This window comes from Euprymna scolopes, chromosome 36 (genome assembly GCF_053919585.1).
Source record: "Euprymna scolopes isolate OS-2025 chromosome 36, ASM5391958v1, whole genome shotgun sequence".
NCBI classification, from domain to species: Eukaryota; Metazoa; Mollusca; class Cephalopoda; order Sepiida; family Sepiolidae; genus Euprymna; species Euprymna scolopes.
In genome coordinates, this window is record NC_136517.1 from 58,632,842 (window position 1) to 58,643,716 (window position 10,875).

The window sequence follows — 10,875 nt, forward strand, 5'->3', positions numbered from 1 at the left end:
CGCTATCATAGTTCGAGGCGGCAATATAAAAAGATGTTTTTTTTTTGTTCGAGGGTAATGACATTTTTTTTAATCGTGAGATTACTGTAAGTAGGAAGAAGACGAAAAGAGAATTACGACGGCGACGGCGAGGGAGAAGAAATAGAACACTGATTGTTAAGAAGAATTCCGAATCCGACCCTTTTTTTCTTCTGTTTTCACTGCTTTGCGAATAAGCCAACGTTTGAAAGAAATATGATCACAATTTCGACTCGTCCTTTCTCAACACGAACGGATTTACGTGATTAAAATAGGGATTAATGCCCGGAGGAAAACTATAGACAATGTTTCAAAATGTCTGAATTTCAGATATCTGAAAATATCAAATCAAATTTATGTAATCTCGAAAAGAAAACGGACAGAACTCTTCTTCACTAACGCCGTAATTCACAACAACAAATCTTAACTTCGATGTTGTCTTTCAGCTCCCAAACATTCGACTCTCTGTTATCTCCAATTCATCCTTCTTAAAGCAGCTATTTTCCTCATATATATATATATATATATATATATATATATATATATATATATATATATATATATATATATATATATATATATATATATATATATAAGAATCAAAGTACAAACACACATTTTTTTCTCCTTTTCCTTTCCCCAATTCTAGCACCTAACAGGTCAAACGAATGCGCTGCTGCTCGTGTGAGTAGTTTCTTCTCCCGCAATTTATTGAATTTAACTAAGTTTACTTTCTTAATAAACTAGTCTGGGTGCCTAGCGTTGTCCGGGTGTTTGTAGGTGTGTGTTGAGCAAAAAAAAAAAAAAAAAAATGTTGTAGCGGGCAGGCTCGAACCCGTGAGGCGAAGGCGGAAAAGAAAGTGGAAGTGTGTGTAAGGGTGTTGGTTGAGCAAAAAAAAAAAAAAAAAAAAAAAAAAAGGAAAATTGCGAGCGCAAAAAAAAGTGGTAGTAGAGAGGCAGGTTCGAACCTGTACCGCAAAAGAAGAACAGAAAGTGAACCCCCCCAAAAAAAACAAAGCACGTGACGCGTTAGCTGTTGTGCCCATCGCCAAACCGCAAGTGACGTAGGTTTAAATAAAGGCTAGACAATTGAAAAGAGGGGATGACTTTAAAAAATATCGGCGATAAAAAGCGACTCCTCCCTGTAAAAGAGCCCAGTTGAGTGTGAAAGAATTAATGTTTTGGGCCAATTTTTCGATATTTGCCGTTCGAAGGGTCGAGCTTCAATATGATACTGATCTTGTGAAAATCCGTCGCCTCGGTCGAAATTTTTAGGCATACATACATACATACATACATACATACATACATACATACATACATACATACATTTAAACAGACATTCATACAGACAAGTGAGATTTATATTATAGATAAACCTTTTATCATTTTTTAAAAAAATTAATTATGAAAATATTACATTTTATTTTATTTATTTATTTCCTACTTCAGCCATCCGGTTAAGGACATGTTTGGGCACCACCATTATTTCTATATACACTATCTTCAACCTGTCGCTGGCTAGTGGCTGGCGTATGAAGGGGTTCCTTACTGCTTCCCTTAAGTTTCTTTCATACCCTGTCGTGAAATCATTTGGGATCTTGACAATAAGGTGTCCAGACGTTTCTTACATACATCTATGCCCACCCCATATAGATATATCAAATTTCTTGGCATTTATGGAAGAGTTGAGGGTCCTTAAACTCCACACTATTGAAATATTTGCTCCTTATTGAAGACGTGAACTTTTGACACGACACAATGATGTCTTGCTCAAAGGTTGTATAGGTTCTCAAGGTCAAAATATTTTCCATATCTCCAGCTTGACTATTATATAAAAGGAATTTTTTTTTTGTGTGTGTGTGTGTGTGTGTGTGTGTGTGTGTGTGTGTGTGTGTGAGTGAGAGTTCGTTCCCTTTGGATTCCAAAACGGCTGGACCGATTAAAAAAATTCTCAGTAGGATACTTGAATGTTCTTATGTAGGTTTTTACAGGAATCCATCTAATAGGTATCGAAAATCGATAATCGAAAAATTCCGATTAAAGAAGGTAGTCTGATTTTGACCAAATTAACACTTTTGCACAACCTAACATCACAAGTGCATTTGAGATGTTTTATCATCCCGCAAGTGGAAAGACACAACCTATAAAATCAACAGTAGATTCTTTTATAAGACATAGGCGCGTTCGAAATGAATGTTTCTTTTTAGAGCACAATTGAACCATGATACTTGACTTTTGTACGTTTAACTTGAATTCGAGTGGTTATGTAAAAATAATTTCATAAAATCAACAGTTGTTTTTTTGATCAGACGAGGAGTGTCCAAAAAGTAATGCCTCCTATTTTTTATTCTCCCCAAATAGATTAGAGGGGATTGCAAATTGTATTGTTATGCTGACTGAATTCATGCATTCATGACTTGAAAGTTTCGTCTCTCTGTTGCAGATGTTGACAATGTGAGACAGCAACCCCTGTCATAGGCGTGCGTCAGAAGCTGAGATGCGTCAGTGAATTCATCCACACAGAAAAAATTGAACCAATCAACATTCACTGGCGCCTACTGAACATTTACAAAGCCGATGCAGTTGGCAGCACAGTTAGGAGATGGGTTCATCGATTTCAGAGTGGCGACAGAGATGTGAGTGACAAAGCACATTTCGGGCTTCCATGCACAGCCACCACCCATCACTGCATTGAGAATGGTGGTGACTATGTAGAAAAATTTATTCTGGAGCACAAAAGGTTACATTTTTTAATGGTAATATTCCCGTCTTCCTAACTATTTTTTCAGGCACAGATATGCAACAATTCGGCTTTGAGACAGAAGCTGGAGTTTGGTTGATAGCGCGGGACCTATTAGGCTTAAGACTCTTTTTTTTTTTTACTCTTATGAGAGCTTAGTGGCAGATGCACCAGTCCAGATGTGAGAGTAATATTCCATGCATGGGCGAATGGTGGCCTTGTAGGGATATAGGATACTTTCAGGTGAATCTACTTTTTATATTTTCTGTTAAAAGAAATTTAAAAGAAATTATTTAAAAGAAAAAAAAGATGTAGCATCTAGAACGACACAGGTCACACCGTATTTAACGTTTGACCTCTAGAATTCAACTTTAGATGCCAGATCAGTGAAGATCATTACCAAACATGGTCAGAAATAAAAAAATAAAAAAGTAAAGAAAAAAATTAAGATGTTTAAACTTCAAATTAAAATGATGTTATGACATGGAACGTTTTAATACGATTTATCTGCATCCTCCAAGGTTGAATCGAACATGCGTACCTATCATAGCAGCTTATTGAACGGCAATGCTGGAACGGAGGAGGAAGAGGAGGAAAAAATCAATTCTTCATTAATCAATTATGTTTATATGGCGATCCAACCGAGAAGAAAAGGCTTCGAAACGAACAGATTTTGAGTGAGCGAGAAAGATTTGCAATCGACATTTTTGCGTGGGATATTACGGATTGCTGAAGATGGAAGGAGCAATTTAATAGATTGACTGAACAATTATGAAAGATTTTGGAATGGGGCAACTTTGGGGTTCAGGGCGGGTGCAGGATAAATAATATAAAAAAAAAGATGTAAAAAAAAAGATGCGTTTAAACACTGGCAAAGATCAACCAGGTTTATTAAAACAAAAGTACATTTTTTCTCTTGCTATTCACCACTTATCAAGACCAACAGCTCCTCAAGGATAAATATTAATGCAAGGAGAATGGTTGGCAGTTGAAAGATGAGGAACATTATGGGAGTACTAACGTTGATCAATGATGTGAACTGTGTCGGATTGTTTTGGGGACGATTTATGACAAAAATTTGTTGATATTAGATTTGAAGATGACTAAGTTGTAATCGGCAGGGAAGCAGTCTCACAGTAATATCTTTCACCGACGAGAAACACTTGCAAGTAACTTCTATGAATAGAGAAAAAAAAGACATGTTTCGTTATGGTAGCTAGACGAGGTCTTTTTGTGAATGCCTTACAAGGAGGAACCAAAGATCGAAGCTCAGTCGAGCCTTCTTTATGGAAATAACGGTAGAGTAGAAAAAGACTAGCAACGGTTCTTCTGTGAGACCAAGGGGTTGTAGGCAAGAGAAGAGATCACCCCGATTTAATTTTGAAGTTGATCTTGCACTCTATTAAGGCAGGAAAGAAGATTCAATCTCATTGCGGCACCTCCCAGATGTGGCCATAGCATTCCATCTTTGGACATATCTGACTTTTATATATATAGAGGATTGCATCTGAATTCAGATAAAGATATAAGGATATAACATTTGAATTGGCCATGCCACTTTTTTTTTTTTTTGTAAAATCCTTAACGTGCAACCATATAGGTTTGACCATAGTCTGAGGATGGATTGACGCCATAAAAAATAACTTAACAAACAAAGTTGTTACGGTCTTAAACATCCATTCTCAGACTGACTGACAGACGGACTGACAGACTGACAGCAAGGCGAAGACATCTGCCAGCTTTGGAAGTCGAACCAAAAAGGGGAAGAGACTCATTTTGAATATCCTACCATATCATTAGAATGAAATTAAAAAAAAAACTCTTAAAAAACCCTTCATGTTAAAAACAAATATATATTGTCAAGGGAGATAACTTTCACACAACCATATGAAACATAAAACTGAGCTTTCTTCTTCATCTCCATCCATGAGTGAAACTGTGGGAAGATAAAGTGACAGGTTAAATTTATTTCAGACAAACAGTTTCCTTTCTTAAAAAAATCAGTTTAATTTATTTTTTGTTAAAATAATTATGTTTAATTTGTTCTTCGTTTTGTTGTTGCGTTTGTTGTATTTTTAATCTCATATGCGTTGGAGAGGCAATGTACGGACAAGAAACACATTTGTTGCAAGCTGAGACAGTAAAGAACAAGACATCGTCCATCAAGAAAACTGATACCTGACAAAGTCCGACTTTCAAAATGAATTATTAGATTGGCCACAGTTGTAAATCTTAGAGAATGAGCGGAGCAGGATATGGCTTTTCCTCTGATTTCAGACAATATAACTCTCCCGATTTTTCGTGAAGGAAAGAGAGACACAATCAATGCCCATACCAACTCTGCTATATAGTTCATACTAAGGGATCGTCTCTTTCAACCTATGGTATATATTCCGCATGTTGGCAAGCAAGAAGACATTTAACGTAGCTTTATAAAAGACTAGAAGGCCGCTCGGCGTTGCCCAGTCGTAAGATACCCTTAAATATGGTATTTTAATTCATGCAGATTACGTATTTAGTCTTATAGAGATAATTCCCAGTCGATTATTATATTGAACCTAACATATAGTAGTGAAAAAAAAAAATGATTTAGGTGACATCAGTTAGAATCGAAACTAAAACATACAACCTATTACCCTCATTCCTTAACCTCTGAACCACACTCATACGCATATATATATATATATATATATATATATATATATATATATATATATATATATATATATATATATATATATATATATATATATATAAATTAGGCTTCGAAATACCATGGTATAAAGAGTTCCTACCTACCCAACACCTCTAATTGATGTATATACCCTTATTAAATAAATGAATAAATCTAAATATATTAACTATATATTTTTATACCCTCATTTTCTCTGTATATATATATATATATATATATATAGTATGTTTATTATACAAACATTATTAGTTACATACGTGCATACATGTCTTAGTAGAATCTCAATTCAGAAAGATCCGGGGCTTGGGTATGACCTTAAACTATGTCCGATGGTGAGTCCCCAGCTTGCGGGCTTTAGGGAGTGTGGAGCCACCTCTTAATTGCCATTGCTCCCAGGTTCACTCTGACCCGGAGTGGTAGTACATGTTAGGGTCCCAACTATGGGTTAAATAGAAACCGACTTGAAAAAAAAAAGCAAAACAAAGAAACATTCTATTAAAAAAATTTTCTTCAAAATAACTGGATTCGACATTAAATAACCTGAAAAGGGTTGATATGCCGTAAAACAAAAAAACAACCAACCAACAATCAGAAAGATCCACCTCATCAGACCAAAAAAAAAGAAGAAACACTAAGGCCGAAATCAAGATTAATTCATTTTGTATATAAAAAGATACCGTGAGTGTGACTTAAACCCTTTAAAATGAAGGCGTAGCTCGTGAGGCCTCGTAGGTGGGGATGTGGGGAAGAGAAGAATAAAGAGTGAAGAGAGGGGATAAAGGGAAATACATTCCAGGCCGGTCAGAGTATCTCAGCGGAAGGGGGCGGAGTGTCATAGCTAGTCTTCAGTTTTAGGGCGTAAGTATTTTTTACTTTGATCTAAAGTTGTCCCAGGGTCATCTATTTATTATCATCATGGCTGTCTCTATATTGCATGTGTTAATACATCTAATCTGACGCATTATTTCTTTTTTTATTTTACAGATAAACTTGAATTATTCTTTTATAACATGCGTTCATATCATCAAATCAGCAACATTTAACATGCATACAATTATTTTACATGATTTAAATATAGTTTGTGTCATAGAAGTTGCATTCTTTATATTAACGTGCACATAGTAATCTATAATATAAATTTCACCTGTCTGTTTAAATGTATGTATGTATGTATGTATGCCTGGTGTGGAGAGGGCTCCCGTAAGCCGCGGTGAAGGCAACCTTTCTAGGAGAAGCAAATCTCTGGTTTAAAAAACCATAAAGCGGGAGACCAGTACCCACATTAAGTTGGTCTGCAGTTTAATTTGTTGCTGGCTATCTTGCTCTTGCTTGTTGCTGGATCTCAACATTTTGAACCGAGAGAGAGACTTAGCTGTCGTACAAAGCTAAGACTCTGTAACATCATCTTTGTATAGATACTCCCTCAGGCATTTGGGCTCATGGATTTTAAATTTCTGAGGGTGTGGCACTCGTCTGACAAGACGTTGCAATCATCATCATCATCATGTATGCCTAAAAATTTTGACAGAGGCGATGGATTTTGACGAGATCGGTATCATTTGGAAGCTCCAATCTCGGACGACAAATATCGAAAAATTGGCCCAAAACATTAATTCTTTCACTGGGCAGTTTTCTACAAAGAGGGGTCGATTTTTTGCGAGCCATTTTTGCAAGTCATCGTATCGGTTAAATTGACCTTGCCCAATTTTAGGGGTAAAACGTCAGGTTTTCTTTTACTTTCTTTTCCACCTTCGCATCACGGGTTCGAGCCTGCCTACATATTACAACTTTTTTGTTGCTCAACACACACCTCCGAACACCCGGGAAACACCGGGCACCCAGGCCAGTTAAAATTTAAAACACAGATAAAAACATTTACGGATAGATGTTTATATCTATATAGGCTTTATTTCAATGGTTGTTAATCATTTCTTGGAGCCGATTTTGGGTTTAAATTTATTTTAGGGATCTATAGATTTGTGAACCAATCGTTTTTATGAAATTTTCTTCTGTTTTATTCATTCCTCAATAGTAGGGCATATATTTTATAAATTTCTATATTCCCTTATAAAATAAATTTCTCTGATTGTATACATGCAACCAAATACATAATAGTATATATGCGTATATATCGATCGGCCACTCACTTAATATAAAATATCGAATTAAAGTACTTAGTTACTGTTATTTAAAAATATCCCTCGAAATCAATTATGTGCTTGACTATCATATAATGCTGTTTCATGATAATAATTCTCGCAGGATATATCAACATTCTATTTTAAACATGGTATTATAGAACAGCTTCATTCACGTCCACTAAATTGATTAAGTTAGTCTATTTTTCAACATTTCTAGGTTAGTATAGATATTAATTAGAGATGCACTGGGACCACTTCGTATCCTTTCAACTTTCTACTTGATTTATCAATAAATTTGTTAATTAAGATATCCTTATGGGGTATGGGGAAGGAAGGGTTAGGGATTGTAATATCATTAAAATGAAAGGAATAGTTGTTTGTTTTTTATAGCTTATTTAATGCATATATTATAAAATGTTTGCAGCTATTAGCGTATTCTACTTTAATATTTAATAATTTTTTTGCGATCCTTAAATCTAATAATTTCAAATTTCTCTGTTAAGCATAAATAACAGGGTGAATTTAATTGTCTACAAGCTTTCACCTCTCTAAGTATCTTCTATTCGACTATAGGTGTTGGTTCGTTTCCATTAAATCACAGTAATGCACCAAGAGTGAGACGCCAGTAATGTATGCTATATTATTTTTTGACAGTGTATGTCCATAGAATCTGCTTTTAAAAGTCATTAAGGTGCTACCTATATAGAAATGTTCTATTTCCGGATTTTCCTTGGTGTATATTTTAGCTTGATGTACCACCGAAGATGTGAGGCAATTATTATTTAACGGGCATTCAGTCGTTCTTTGGCAATTAAAGTTATTGTTGTTACTATTATTAAAAGTATTAGATTATTTCTCCTCAATATTTTATTATTGTGTGTTTAATTATTCTTTCTAGGTTTTCAGTACAACTGTAGCTTAGTTTTAACATGTTTTTGTTAAAGAATTTATGTCATATACTGTCTGGTGGGATGTTTTAATTCATAAGATGTAGAAGTTTGTTTCCAAGTTTTGTTTTTCACATTAGGTTGAAGGGGGTATACAAGCTGGTTTGCTTTTAGCGTTCGTCCACATTGCATTTCCACGTAAAAATCCGGTTTCATACTGACATGAAAGAAATAAAAAGAAAAGACAAAAGAGTAAGTCGAAGAACAAAGAAAGAAACAGGTTTAGTTTATATCAGCTCGGTAACTTTCCACGTCCATTCGTCTCGCACATTATTTTTTAATCTACAACTCCCAGGTCTACTCTTAAAACTATAAGTGGTTATTTGAAGATATAATAAACTTGCAACATAAGAGCTTGTATCAAAATTATTGGATTCGGCATTAAATAATCCGCAAAGTCTGTCATAAAACAGAATAAACAGATATTTTATGGTGGAAATATATTACAGCAATACAGTAAACAGCATAATCACGTTGACACACTGGTTTCCATTAAATCACCGAAGTTAAGCAACGTTGAGCATGGTCAGTAATAAAATGGGTAACCATTTGGGAATTCCACGTGCTGTATGTACTCTCTGCTTATCTCGGCATTGTTTCCAGTCGTCCTGGACGTCTCCTTGCCACTAGGCTCAAGCAGTGCATATTCAGGAGAGGTGTGGTTGGAGATCGTGCAACTTTTGCTTAACAATAACACGCGCAGCTCCCCTTACAGAAGGTATCCATTGTTTTTCGAGACTGAATGGAGGCGTACATTACAGCCAGCAAGAGAACAACAAAGACGTTCTAAGAAAGAATTATATCTCCAATGCTTTATTCAAGAAATGTATCATGAATGTTTTATGATACATTTGTGCGAAATTAAATTGTTATTTTTTCTTTTCTTTTTTATTCTTCAATTTATTTTTTCTTGTTATACAACAAGCAAAACTAAATTTAAATTAAAGAAAACGACTATAATTCCCCAAATCCATCTATTTTGAAGGATAATCTATTGTTAGGAAGGAACACATGCCTCGAGGCTAATTTGCATCTTTCATTAAGTAGTTATTAATTAGGGACGCAAGCAATCAATGTCATTATTATCGTCGTCGTCGTCTTCTTCTTCTTCTTCTTCTAATCATTATTATTATTATTATTATTATTATTATTATTATTATTATTATTATTATTATTATTATTTGCTCACTATAGGCTTTCATACAGGCCATCATCAAAGATTTCTCCTTAAGAACAACCCGTGGTGTTCCCTGGAGCCTGAGTGACAACAAGTCTCCCCAGATTTCCAGTACTCTCCACCTTTTTTGATAACTTTTGCAAATTAATTTGCGTTATCGCAACAGTCATTTTCCATTGATTTCTCTGGTAATTGATAATTACAGAGTGAAATGAAGTCTTTTGGTAAAATCAAGAAACAGAGAAAAATATTCTTTGTTTCTTGATTTCTTTACCAATTTCGGTTTGTTTTTAATTTTGTATTCGTTTTTATAAACATTTTACAATATTTTTTTTTGCATTTTATGACTGCCATCATATAATGCAATTTGATATAATACTAAAACCAACAAATTTTTAGTTTTGCTATAAATTTGCTAACATATTTCTTTCTTCTGAAGAGAAGAATTTTTCATTCTTTGACACTCTGGGTAATAAGGATTAATTATGTTTATTTGTGGTATTTTGTCGGAAAATAAATTTTCCATGTAAATTTTAATTTGCGGTTTTCTTTTATGCTTCTTATATATATATATATATATATATATATATATATATATATATATATATATATATATATATATATAGGCAGTTATTAAATAAATGCGTTACGGGTTCAAGCCTGCCTATATATATATATATATATATATATATATATATATATATATATATAGGCAGTTATTAAATGAATATATATATATATATATATATATATATAGGCAGTTATTAAATGAATATATATATATATATATATATATATATATATATATATATATATATATATATATAGGCAGGCTCGAACCCGTAACGCAAAGGAGAGAAAAGGTTAAAGCAAAACGTGACGTCTTAACCGATATCTCCATGGCGCGACCGGAAGTCATAAGCGTATAAATTAAGGGTAGTAAATCGAAAAGGGAACGATGACTTGCAAAAATTGCGAGGTAAAAACCGACTCCTCCTTGTAAAACTTGGCCAGTTGAGAGTGAATTGATTAATGTTTTTGGCAAATTTTTCGATATTTGTCGTCTGAAGGATCGAGCTTGAAAACGATCCCGAGCTGGTCAAAAGTTCTTGGCAAGCACACAAACACACATTTTGCTTTTTATATATTAGAAA

General features: G+C 34.2%; 1 protein-coding gene and 1 pseudogene across 3 annotated transcripts in view; one reads left to right on the top strand and one right to left on the bottom strand.

Annotated features, from left to right (window-relative positions):
- LOC145260527 (uncharacterized) overlaps nt 1-10,875 on the bottom strand; it is a 502,535-nt gene that overhangs the window by 96,847 nt on the left and 394,813 nt on the right. The gene's annotated exons all lie outside the window — the stretch shown is intronic.
- LOC145260712 (5S ribosomal RNA) lies at nt 9,001-9,118 on the top strand (annotated as a pseudogene).